This window comes from Lepidochelys kempii, chromosome 13 (genome assembly GCF_965140285.1).
Source record: "Lepidochelys kempii isolate rLepKem1 chromosome 13, rLepKem1.hap1, whole genome shotgun sequence".
NCBI classification, from domain to species: domain Eukaryota; kingdom Metazoa; phylum Chordata; order Testudines; family Cheloniidae; genus Lepidochelys; species Lepidochelys kempii.
Window position 1 is genome coordinate 30,436,146 of NC_136392.1, and position 12,793 is coordinate 30,448,938.

General features: G+C 47.3%; 1 protein-coding gene across 4 annotated transcripts in view; it reads right to left on the bottom strand.

The window, feature by feature from the left end:
* The window catches only part of CHD6 (chromodomain helicase DNA binding protein 6), a 183,065-nt gene extending 180,631 nt beyond the window's left edge, over window positions 1-2,434 (bottom strand). For all 4 annotated transcript variants that reach the window (XM_073309956.2, XM_073309953.2, XM_073309955.2 and 1 more), the window contains exon 1: window positions 2,350-2,434. The gene's annotated coding sequence lies outside the window, so the exon portion shown is untranslated. The remainder of the gene's footprint in view (window positions 1-2,349) is intronic.
* Window positions 2,435-12,793: the final 10,359 nt, after the last annotated feature.

Below are 12,793 nucleotides of genomic sequence, written 5' to 3' on the forward strand. Positions count from 1 at the left end.
GAAGTAAACAAAAGATCAAAGACAGCACTGGAGCAGCTGCTTTCTTACCTATAACATGGATATGATTGTGGGAACAATGTTAACATGCTGCAGTGGGCTCACATGAGCACTGCTCAACTTTCCCTCTCATTTCGGCTATATTCTAACCAACCTAACACTGTGACAATTCAGCAATATGAGCAGTGCCACCTGCCAAGCATCTGTAAACCTGTAAATGAAAGGCTTTGAAATGAGAGGCAGTCTGGGAGTACTACTCTAACAATCAGGCCATTCCCAAAGACACCACTTCAATGAGGCCAGCAATTACAGAGAAAGGAATCAGAGCCTTCTATATAGATGCATAGGAAAATCTAACCCTTATGGATCACCATTTAATCTGTTCTGCTACTCTACTGACCTAATAATAGGAACCCAACATTCTTTAGCCCCAGAAAGCATCTGCCCTGCTTCCTAAAGAGGGGGTGAGGGGAAGGAGGAGACTATGTTTTCACAAGAAGTGTCTCAACTCACTCAAAAATAAACCAAGCACTTTCCATACCAAAGTTAGTAAAAGGATCTCCCACATCCAAAGCCAGCAGCTGTCCCAGCAAGACCAGCTCCCTGTGCACCTACAAAGAGTCTGTGTACTCATCCTCCTCAGCTCCTAACTTTACTTGAGTTTAGCACAATAGTCAGGAAAGTAAACTGATAAATAGAGAAAATCTTAGCTGTTAAGTGTGCCACTAGCCAGTAATATCAGCTGATGATTTGTCTTCATCTTTTTATATTGTTTGTCTGTCTCTCTCTGACTTCTCAGAACGTTTACCTTAAGAACCCTACTGATCAACACTAAGAAATCTATTCTGATTATCAGTAAAGTCACTGGTAAGGATACAGATAATTCCACAAAGTAATAATCAAAATGATTAGGATTAAAGCTTTGTAACATAACTGCTAGGTAACCTGGAGATGACTGCAGCATGAATGAGATGAGACTCTATTGTGCCAGTGATGCCATTATATTGTGACATGGCTGCAATGTCACAATAGATCTGCGTCTGCTTTGCATACAGCAAAAGAGGCAGAACAGATCAGGCAGTTCTGTAGGAAGAGTTGCTCCTTAATAGCATTCATTTCTATCTCCTAATCAATACAAGGTGGAAGATGACCTTGCTTGCCATAGGTCAGTTGGCAGGAAGCCCTTAAAGATGGTACCCTGGCCTTTGAAGGGGTTTCTCTGCTAGCCTTAAAGTTTTAAGACTTAATTATGGATTTACTTTGCTATAATTCTAACCAAAATAGAGAACAGACACCCAGAAATGCTGCACAGCCGATTCTCTTCTGACACAGCTAATAAACAGCTTTGCAATAGGAGTGTGTGCAATCCATACGTACATTCCAGGCAGCCCTCTTCGCCATCCTACTCGGGCACCATGGTACCCAATATCTGGAAGCATATCTGATTTCTAACTACTCGCTGGCAAACACAGATCCTAAATCCCATCCGTTGCCCTAGACCCCTACATACAGCCACAGCGGATACTTTACATAAGACTGCACTGACTCTGGACTCCACCTGGCTTCTCCTCCAACTGTAGCATACTTCCTTTGGGGGTTACTGGCTCACAGTGGCAATGGTTCGCCACCGGCTCAGATTTTCTGTAGGATGCCACCCGGGCCCGCAGCGCCCCGTGTCACTGCAAACGGGCTCGCTCCGGAGGGACTGCCCAGTGCCATGGCATCGGGCTGGCCGCACGTCGCACCACGCCAGCCCCAGAGCCCCCGGGGCAGGGGCACTGGCAGGGGCCCACTTCGGCCCCGCACGCTGCCGGAGCATTGCGGCCCCCGCCCCCAAACGGCCAGCGAGGGATTCCCGCACCTGGCGGCCGGCGGGCAGCGCGCAGGTGAGCGCGCGAAGCTCCGCGGCAGGAGGGCGGCAGGAGGGCGGCCTCCCCCGCCCCCCAGGCTCGACCCAGCTCCGGCCAGGTACCGTCCCGGACGGCGGGCCGGGGGCAGCGGCGGAAGGGCGGAGCGCTGGACGCGGGCCACAACTTCTCCGGGGCAGACGGTCCCGCCCCCCTCACAGCGACGCTGCCGGGGGGAGGGGAACAGCCCCTGCCCGCGGGGAGCCCGGCCCCGGGGGTGCCCGCAACCAGCCGGGCCGCGCCGCGCCGCCCCCACAGGTGTGACCCGCCGGGCCGGGCCGCAGCCCAAGGACGGAGCCCCCCGCCATGGCCGGGCCGGCCCCCCCGCCGGCGGCCCCGCGCGGGCCCCGGCCGCCGAGTTCATTCATCGGGCGGCGCCCCGCGCCCGGGCCGGCCCCGCCAGCGCCGCGCCGCCGCCGCCGCCGAAGTTGGGCGCAGAACTTACCTAAAATGGCTCCTGCGGCAGCCAAAGCCCAGCCAGCTATTATTTGGTGAAGTTTAGCCAGCCGCCCCGCGCGCGCAGCCTAGCCTGGCCCGGCCCGCCCCCGCGCCGCCGCCACTGGCCCCTGGCCGGCCCGCCCGCCTGCCATTGGCCAGCCGGCCCGTCAGCCACGCGCAGCCCCGCTCAAGCTTGGCTGCAGCGTGCTTATTGCTAGCTCCATTGTGCTCCTATTTGCATTGATGTGATCGCTGCTGGGATTGGCTGGGCCGGGGCCGTGCAGCCCCCCCCCCCCCAACCCCCAGCCCCAGCCCCTCGAGCCACCCGGCTCTGCAGCCCTTGCCCCGCTGCTTCTCGCCCCCTCTCGCCTTCCAGCTCTGCCGCGCAGGGCAACGGCGGCTGCAAGTTCCCGGGGCTTGGGGCGGGGGGCAACCCCGAATTTCCAGTGCCTCCTCCAATCAAGGGGGGTTTTACTTGCTCCAACCAGGAAAAAAAAAAAAACCTCTCCCCTTTGCATTCCACGTCTTTGCTCGCCTTTCATTTCCCGGATGTGAAATTTCCTGCACAAAAACACAATGTGTAAAGCTGGAATGTGCAGGGCTTTGCAGTGCATCCTTGCTCGCCGCGGGAGAGGAGGAGAAAGCAGGGCACTGGCAGGGATGCCAGTTGCCTGGGGCTGCAGCTCTTGGATGTTAAACTGCTAGGTACCACCTCTAACCCGTGCTGCCTCCCCACAAAATACCTGTCGGCTCGTGGCTGCAATGAGAGTTAATAAAATGTAAACGGAGCCCTTTATTTTCTAATGTATTTATTTACCCCTGGTATTTAATAGGGGGGCAGCTACATATGGGGCAAATGCCTGTAATTAAAACAGCACTTGGGTTCTTTGGAACCTTAATTTATGCCGTAAAAAAGGTAGAAATAAGCATGATATAGAGGGCCAAAGGCTCTCAGAGCCTCCTTCTCTTTCTGCAAACATGCTCCAATTAGGGCACTGCTCTTTGTTAGACTTGTTGCAGGGATGGTCCAAAGTACTCAGCTGCGGAGTGGTGAAATCTTCCCAAGTACCACTCAGAGTGCTGTGAAATCCTGCCTTCCGCGAGAGAAGGGACAACAACAAACATAAGGGTTAGGTTCAGCCCTTGACCCCGTACAGTGATCAGATGTACTATAGGGGTCTTTGGAACAGGGTGTGACAGAGTCTCCGATAACCTGGCCCAGCAGAACAGGTTGGAGACAGCAGACGGGTCTTCGGGCCTCCTGTCTTTTCACCTTCTTTTCACCTCCTTGTTCTCATGAGATGCAGCAGTTTTTCACTCAGCCCCCCGGTGATCTTAAATACCACATTAGTTCTTCTGGTGCCCCAGCTCCTGGGAGCCGCTGCGGTTCCTGGTGGCCTCTACAATCTCTGTTCTCCAGCTCACCCCCAACATTGTCCACCTTCTGCTGGTTTCTCTCTCTCTGGGACGTCTTTTCCAAGTGGGATTAATGTCCCTCCGGTGAAGTGCCCAGAACTCATCAATTTCAATCTTTTTTTTCCCCTAGGGAGATACCATCCTGATTTTCACATGCCAGTCAATGAAAGCTCAGCACCACTGAGAGCCAAGCCAATAGACGTGTTTAACACCCTGTTCCAGCAACCACTTGCCTTTCCTTTGTGTCAGAGAAGCTCCCATACCATTACATCACAGATGTGTCTATCTGTACCTTGTCCAGCGCTGCCACAAGACACTCGTCATACCAGTGTGTCACAACTGGCCCTAATGTCTAAATCTCATTGATTCCCTCTGTGTGCTGCAGAATCTGATATTCTCTCCTTGGTAAATCATACTATGCAACTTGCTGCTTCTTTTCAGCATGATTAGACTAGTGTTGTTCCAGTTTCTCCTATCAGCCTTGATTTTCCCCAGCTATTCCCATGCTCTGGGGTTGCCAAACAGTTGGGAATCCAAACAGTAACTTGTTTCACTTATTACTGACATTCATATTAACTGTTTATTTGATCAATAGACATCTTGTAAATATGTATATTTTAAAAAATCTTAACACAGATTATTAAAATAGTGGCTCAGATATTCAAAACGAGGCTGGGAAAGCACCAGAAAATAGAATTTAGGGAATGATCCTGCATTGTCTGGGAGGTAAGCTAGATAACCTTTGAAGAGCTGATCTTTAGAATAGATCAGCTGGCTTTGAGTTACTCTGTCCTTAGAATAGCATAGTGAGAAGTTGTAGGAAATCTGCTGGAGATAATGTGCATGGATAATAGCCACCTTTCTTAATTATATACCTGAGGCACTCTCTTGCTTTAGAGCAAGATTCAGATACCCTTGCTCTTGCTGAGTAGCACCTCAATCTTCATAAATTCCCACTGGATCCTTTGATGTGTAAACAGGAATGTCGACTAGAACTAGGGAGGTAGTATTATCTCTGTATATACCATTGATGACACCACTGCTAGATTATTACTGTGTCCAATTCTGGTATCCGCACTTTAGAGAGGATGCTGAAAATTTGAAGATGCTTTAAAGAAGAGCCACAAGAATGACTTAAGATCTGGAAAACCTGCCTTACAACAAACAATTTAAGGAGCTCAATCTCTTCAGTTTATCAAAGAGAAGGATTAGAGGTGACTTGATAATAGTCATTTAGTACCTACATAAGGAAAAATATTTCTGGAAACAGAGAGCTCATCAATCTAGCTGACAAAGACATAAGAAACAGTCGCTGGAAGTGTTAAACCATTGGAACAGATTGCCAAGGGATGTGGTGGAGTCTTTACAGCAAGACTGGATGTCTTTCTAAGAGTTCTGCTCTAGTTCAAACAGAAGTTATAAACTCATGCAGGGATCATTAGGTGTTATTCTCTGGCCTGTGTAATGTAGGACATACTTGATGGTCATAATGGTCCTTGCTGAGCTTACAAGTTAGGAATCTATTAAAGTCTTATTAAACATGAGCCTACCCCATAGAAAGCAGGGACCCTAATCTCCTCTCACAGGATACGAGTAATTCCTTGGGCATCAATAGGAGCTACTTGTAACCAGAGTGAGGGGAATAGGGCCCCAGCATGGGATCACCCCATCCCCTCTCACCTTCCTTGCCCATCTCAAAATCAATTCCTATGTGACCTACTGGTTCTCAAAACCCCCATTGCCAGGCTGCACTCTGCTGGATCTCCTGAGAGCTTTATGTATTCTAGCATCCCGCAACTCTTGGCTATGCACTCCCCCTGCACACTCACTCCACTCTAGGCCTCCTGCTGAGTGGTTGGGATCCCCCACCCTTCCTGCAAGCCAGACAGATGCTTTCTCTCTTCAGATCTCACTTTGAAAACTTCTGGTGCATTTGAATCTACAAAACAACCCTATAACTTCCCTTGCCTCCTTCCCCCCTCGCTGCCTCCCACTATTCCACTGTACATGGAGTTGATCTGTCTCTATTACATCCACTGGAATCTTTACCCTATCCCCGTTCTGGGCATCACTTTCCCCCCTCTGACTATATCAGATCTGCTAGATCCAAATGTGCAAAGTGCTTCTCCCCAAACTCCTTTCCTTTTTGACTCTATCTTTGCACCCCCTCTCCCTCTGCCAAGTGTTCCTGACCTCTCTGCATTTCCCTATGTCCTGCCTTCCCTCATCCTTTTCTTTACTCTCTGTCTCAGAATTAACTCCTAATTCTTTGTATGAAGAACGCTCTGAAAAATAACTTGTATTTTTATTATCAAAATACCAACAGCAATTCATGTAAAGACTAATCACTTTTTAGTTCTCTGTGCGAAAAAAAGCACCTGAAACTGGTTAACAATCTTTGTGTTATAAATCCCGAAAGGATGGCTTTGTAGTGGAAAGTCATCTGCCAGTTCAGTCTTAAGCAGGACTGTGCTACTAAGTTAGACTTCTCACAATAAAAGTGATCATCATGCCCAACACAAAGTAGATTTGGAAAGGCAGGTTTTGTGTGATGATATTTCACTTTGCTACTGATAGCATAACAGAACAGGGCTAGCACAGTGTGTGTCAAATCTGCAGAAAACACAGATGATTTCTGCTTGATCACTGCACACAGGCAGCATTGGTGGTCTCTAAGAATCTATAAATTTGGTTTGCCCCAAAGTTCTTACCTACATCTGCTCCCGCTAAAGTCAATATCAAAGACTCTGTTGGCTTTAAATAGGGTCCAAACTGCACTATTCCCACATACTCTGAGATCCAGAAGTGATCTTACCTCAAGACGTGTGGCCCCAGCAGTTAGCCTGTGTGCTCCAGGGCAGACTAGTGATAATTTATCAAGCTCTAGGTCCTGCAAGGAGCTGAGAGCCCTCCACCCCATCCCATTGACCTTTGAAAGAACTGTGAGCACCCAGCACATCCAGAGAGACACTCAGCATTTTTCAGCCCAACGCTAAAGAGAGTTGCTGCATTGCCAAGAGCCAGAAAATGTAGTCATCCAAATGCAACTCACAGTATAACCATCAAAAACGGTCACTGATAGCGATTGTTACTCCTGGGGGAATTCTGCACTGAAAAATTAAAAATTCTCCGCAAAAAAATTAAAAATTTTTGCACACAACCTTTTAACATTATGCAGAATTCTGCATATTTTATTTGTCAAAATAACACTATATATATAACACAAAATAACACCAGTTTTGGTAATTTATTTTCAAAATATCTGTGAGCAACTATTTCTGTAACAATACAGACAACAACAACAAAAACCACAGGAGTAGAGAGTTAAGAAAAACCCCTACAACAACCCAGTTCCTGTTTCTCTGCCCCTCCCACACAGAGCCCAGCTGCAGGCCCAGACACCCACACCACAGGTCCCAGCTGTGGGGCACCCCCCGGCCCAGACATCCACATCCCCTCCCCCCAAAGCCCAGCCATGCCCCCCCCCAACACTTGCATTCTCTCCCCCCAGAGCCCAGGGATCCAGAGGGAGAAACAGCCTGATGCTGGGTCCCCAGCTTCTATGGAGTTTCCTGCATGCCACCTCCTTCCTTCAGGGCATGCCAGGAACTGCAGTTGGCGGAAACCCTCCAGCTCCATCCTCCTCCCCTCCAGCAGTGTCTTCTATTTGTGAGCTGGGGAGCTGGGCTCTGCCAGGTCCAGTGGCCCCTAGTGGCAGCCAGAAGCTCTGCAGCACCAGTTCTGCAGGGGAAAAGGAAATTCTGCACAGAACATTAATTCTGTGCAAATTCTGCATTGCACAGTGTCCCAATCAGGCAACACAGACTCAGTGAGAGGAAAAGTAATGGACCCCAGTGGGTATGCCCCTTCCCTTGATGGTGCCCTTTCTTCCTTTTCTCCCTATCCCTTCATGTCCCCTGCTGGTGGCTGCCCTTCTACGCAATGACTCATTTCTCCCCTTTCCTTCTGTCCCATACTGAGCTCTGGGTGCAACATGTAGCCTGCAAAGATCTGGGGAACTTTATTTACAGAGCAGGATCTCAGATCTGTGGGAGGGAAGAGAGTGCCCCATGGTTGGGGATGTTTCAAACTAGACTGGACAAAGATCTGGAGAACAGACTGTGGGGAACAATCCTGAACAGGCCCCCGAGGGGGAGGTCCTAAGAGGTGGCCTGTGCATGCTGGGAACCAGGCCTCAGGTGATAATGAAAGCCTCTGTATAAGAAGAGCTGCTTGAGTCCATTGGGGGATGGAGCTGATAGCAGCACCAGCTAGAGGGAAGATCTGTCTGGAGAGCCAGCTGAGAGAATTAAGAACAGCCAGATGAAAGAACTGCAGGGAACAGAAAGGCTGCTGCAGAAGACCAGGGGTCAGGAGACAGGATCTAGCAGCCTGGGCTGGTTGAAAAGTTTCTGGAAAAAACTGTTTTTTGATGGAGAGTTGGGTTTTCCTTAAAAGAGTGAGAAAGACCCCAAGTGTAATAGAATGCTAAACTGTATTATAATGTTCAACCACTAGGTAACACCATATGTAACATACCTTATATGAACATACAACACCTATCCCTGGCAGGCATTAAAGGATTTGTAGTGAACACATCTGTAGTAACTTCTTCTACAATGGAAGCTGGGTAGCCAGTCCATATCTGGTACAAACTGACCTGCAACCTCCAGTGTACAAGCAGTGTATCACATGGTCTCAGAAGTAAAGGTAGCCTAACGGGTGCCAGAGGAGAGCAGAAGCAGCAAGAGTTGCAAACAGAAGGCACAAAGCAACAAAGGTTGCAGTATCTCATCAACATTCTACCTTCAATGCCTCAGAAAACATCATCTTTGATAGACCTTCAGAATGAACAGACTGGAAGCTATGTTTTGCATTGCTTACAAAATTCCACCAGGAAACTGGAGATGTTCAGATATCTTCTTTAATTTATGCTATGTGGAAGCAAGCAGAGCATATCTTTAAATCCATTGACTTTACTGAGGACAGTCACAAAGATGACTAGGAAAGGGTTATGGCTATGTTCAATGCATACTTTATACCTCAGACAAATGTGATTTATGAAAGAGAATGTTTTCACCAGAGAATTCAGGAACCAGGGGGAAATGTTGAATCTTTTCTAAGAACTTTGCATACATTGACTAAAAGCTGTGATTTTGGAACCGCAAAACATGAAAATATCACAGACAGGCTGGTTATTGGGTCCAGACTGATTATTAAGTTATCGGATAAGAACCTTTCAAAACAGGTATAATTAAAGACAGACTTAAATTTATCCACACCTGTGCAGATAGCAAAGCAGTCTGAAATAGTCAAACAGCAAAACAAAAGACAGGAGCAATCTGAAAACCCTGAAACTAGCCTAGAAGCAGTAAAATGACATAACATAAACGTTGAGTCATTACCATAAAAGCCCTGAGGCTATGAGAAAGTTTAACTACTCAGCATTTCAGAGTAAACGCACAAGATGTGGAAAATTTCATAGCTCAAGATGTGTGTCCAGCTAAAGGTGAAATATATAATAAATGCACAAAATATGGACATTTTGCAGCTGTTTGCTGTACCAAAGTAGTCAGGGAGTTGACTAATATTACAGACAATCAAGAGCTATTGTTTCTTGGATCTATCACTTTTGATGATACAGAACGTTCCTGGAGAGTGAAACTGAATATTCATGGAAAGACTACTGACTTTAAAAATAATCTCAAGAGACAATGCTGAACACCTTTATCGGATAGACCTTGAAAGAGACTAGCTGCAGATTTATGCGAATTCAGAAGACATCAGTACCTAGTCGTTGTGGACTATTTTTCCAGGTATATAGAAATAATGTACTTGAAAGATATAACATGTCACAGTGTTACTGAGAAACTGAAGTGCACTTTTGTTCATTTTGGTATTTCTGAACAACCAGTGACAGACAACAGACCACAATTCACTGCAGCAGAATTTAAATAATTCTGAACAAAATATGATTCTGATCATATTACTAGCATATTACTAATGTTATCCACAAGCAAATGGTGAGGCTAGAAAGCTGTGCAAACAGCCAAGAAAATCCTATGGCAGCAAGATCCATTCCTTGGTTTTCTGAGTAGAGATCAACACCAATAGCAGCTCCTGAATATAGTCCTGCGTAAATCTTGATGGGACGATAACTAAGAACTACTGTTCCAATTTTGGAAAATAATCTGTCTCCAAAGTGGCCAGACATGAAGAGAGTAGCCAAATCAGATAAAACATAAAAAAAAAAAAACATTACAAAACATTGCTACAACAGACATCACTCAGTTACAGAACTGCTGGGTCTAGTTTGTGTGACCACGTTTGTGTCAAACTAGATGGAGAAAAAGGATGGACAACTCCAGTTGTTGTAAAGAAAAATAATTAATTGCCCAGATGATATGTGGCTAGGGCCGACAGAGGACAGTTCAATAGAAACCATTTATTTCTCAGAAAGAATGATCAACAGATCAAACTCTACAGATGGTGGATACAAAACTCAAAGATTCCAAACCGACCAGAGCAGTCATTGTAAATAATGGACAGCCAGATGACCAAGTAATTATGAGTATGGGTCATATAATTAGAAAAACAGTACAATTTAGATTTCAGAGAAGCAGCCGTGTTAGTCTGTATCCGCAAAAAGAAAAGGAGGACTTGTTGCACCTTAGAGACTAACAAATTTATTTGAGCATAAGCTTTCATGAGCTACAGCTCACTTCATCGGATGCATGAAATGAGCTGTAGCTCACGAAAGCTTATGCTCAAATAAATTTGTTAGTCTGTAAGGTGCCACAAGTCCTCCTTTTCTTAGTACAATTTAGAGACACTTAAAAGACTGATCCATACTGAACTTTAAAGATATCATAAATTTTGTAAATGGTAGGGACGTAAAACTTAAAGGGGGAGATGTAATGGAATACTCAACGGTATTGCACTATTCAGCCACTAGGTGGTGACATGTGTAACATAACTTATCTGAGCGTACAACAGATATACCTGACAGTGCATTAAAGGATCTTACAGAGAACACACTGTAGTATCTCTCTCTACAATGGAAGCTTGGTAGCCAGTCCATATCTGGTGCAAGAGTCTGACCTGAAATCTACCAGGTATGAGCAGTGCATGACACAGGGAGGGGTGAAAGAGAGAAGGAAAAGGCCTGAGCAATATAGCTTTGGTGTGGGCTGGAGGCTCAGTGTAAGAGTCAGCTGTTAGAGGCCTCTGGTCAGGGGCTTCTAGTGAAGGAGGAAGTAAGGAAGCCCCCTGTTCCACCTGGTGCTGTCAGGGTAAAAACTGATGAGTCCTATGGAGGGCTAAAGGAGATTGATTATGCCTACAGAAAGAGAAGAATCAGAGAAGCTCAGGAGGGACAAATGTCCCACCAGGGGAAATGGAGGAAGGGATGGGGAAGGCCCTACTTGGGATTGAGCTGGGCTTGCACCAACAGAGCAGCCAGACAACTGCACCCAGGGAAGGCCAGATGGTTGCTTGGCTGCACTGGATTCTCCAGAAGCGATGGACCCATGGGAGCTAGCTACAGGGCTATGACACCTCAGTGATCCATCCGTGCTAGGAGCCAGAGGGCCACAAGGGGGAGACAGTGACTTGAGAGGGGAAACTGAGGCAGATGCGTGACTGGAAGCCATGGAAGGCAAAGCCATCATGTCACAGGGCCCATTTACAATAAATACAGTGGAGTTCTCTGGCCTATTTGGAGTCCTGTCTGCAAACTGCACCTGGGTCTGGAGTTTTTATGACACTCATCACTACAGTGGGTGAATGCTCCATGAACACTCATGAGTTTATTTTCACAATGCCCCTGTGAGGGGAGGGGGTCGGACCCCATTTTACACATGGGGCACTGAGGCAAACAGGCCCAGATCCACAAAGAGGCTTTGGCATTATGATGCTCAGCATCACAGTGCCCAGCTTGTAGGCAGCTAGACAATATGTTCTCTGTGTATATAAATCTCCCCACTGTATTTTCCACTGAATGCATCCGATGAAGTGAGCTGTAGCTCATGAAAGCTTATGCTCAAATAAATTGGTTAGTCTCTAAGGTGCCACAAGTCCTCCTTTTCTTTTTAGGAACACACTGCAATCCACAAAGCTGAGTTTGGCACCCCAGGTCCCTGTACAATGAAGCCAGCACGCTAGGCTGGAAGCCACCAAAATTATCCAATCAGAGATGCCAAACAGAGAGGTGTGTGCTAAGCCCTTCCCCTCTCGTGGAGGTAGGTGCCTATCTCTGCTTGTGCTCCACACCCAGGAACCCCTCTCCTGGAGTCAAACAGCTCAGGTGCCAAAGTAGTTCTTTGTGAGAATGAGTTAGGGACCTGCCTCGCTTCGCACAAAATGGCAAGAGGTGGCAGTGCTCACTGTATAACTTCCAATCCAGGGGTTAGTGCACTCACCTGGGATGTGGGTGCCCCAGGTTTGATTCCCCCCTCTGCCTGGTGGGGAAAAGGGGTTTGACTAAGGGTTTCCCATGTTAAAGGTGAATGCTCTAACCACTGAACCATGGTGATGTAGAGCTTGCTCAGTCTCTCCAGCTGAAGCTGTTCTAGGATGTATAAATAATTAAATAGTCACTAGAGCAGGGGGACTTGATCCTGCATCTCTCCCCTCCCAGGTGGGTCCCCTAACCACTGGGCTAGAGAGACAGTCTCATTCTCTTTGGCCCACCTCCTCCTCTGGCCAGATTTTGAAATGCACCCAATCCAGTAGGTAGCCTCTGAGCATGCCTCTTGACCGGGTCCCACATGTGTGTTAGGCAGACAAATGCCAGTCATTAATGATCTGGATCACGGGATGGATAGCACCCTCAGCAAGTAGGTGGATGACACTATGCTGGGGGGAGAGATAGATAAACTGGAGGGTAGGGAGATGATCTGGAGTGACCTAGACAAATTGGAGGATTGGGCCAAAAGAAATCTGATGAGTTTCAACAAGGACAAGTGCGGAGTCCTGCACTTAGGATGGAAGAATCCCATGCACTGCTACAGGCTGGGGACTGACTGGCTAACCGG